The sequence below is a fragment of the Meleagris gallopavo genome, chromosome 10 (assembly GCF_000146605.3).
Source record: "Meleagris gallopavo isolate NT-WF06-2002-E0010 breed Aviagen turkey brand Nicholas breeding stock chromosome 10, Turkey_5.1, whole genome shotgun sequence".
NCBI lineage: Eukaryota > Metazoa > Chordata > Aves > Galliformes > Phasianidae > Meleagris > Meleagris gallopavo.
In genome coordinates this window covers 7,749,208-7,749,441 of record NC_015020.2, presented here as the reverse complement: position 1 = coordinate 7,749,441, position 234 = coordinate 7,749,208, and positions in this window count along the sequence as shown.

The following is a 234-nucleotide window of genomic DNA, read 5'->3' as shown; positions in this document are numbered from 1 at the left end:
TGGCGGTCTCCTCTCTCTCTCTCTGCCTGGAGCTGTACTTATCTTTAGATGTTTACCGTATATTCTAATTAACTTGATTCATAAAGCAATACGGCTTCATGCACTGGCTTTACATACAATCAAGATTATACAGGATAATATATTCTCTTGTAAAGTGTATCTGAAGAGAAGAAGCAGGTCATTCAAAAGACTTGCTACCAGTACTGGGGAATCTTCTTACTTCCACTGAAAGAA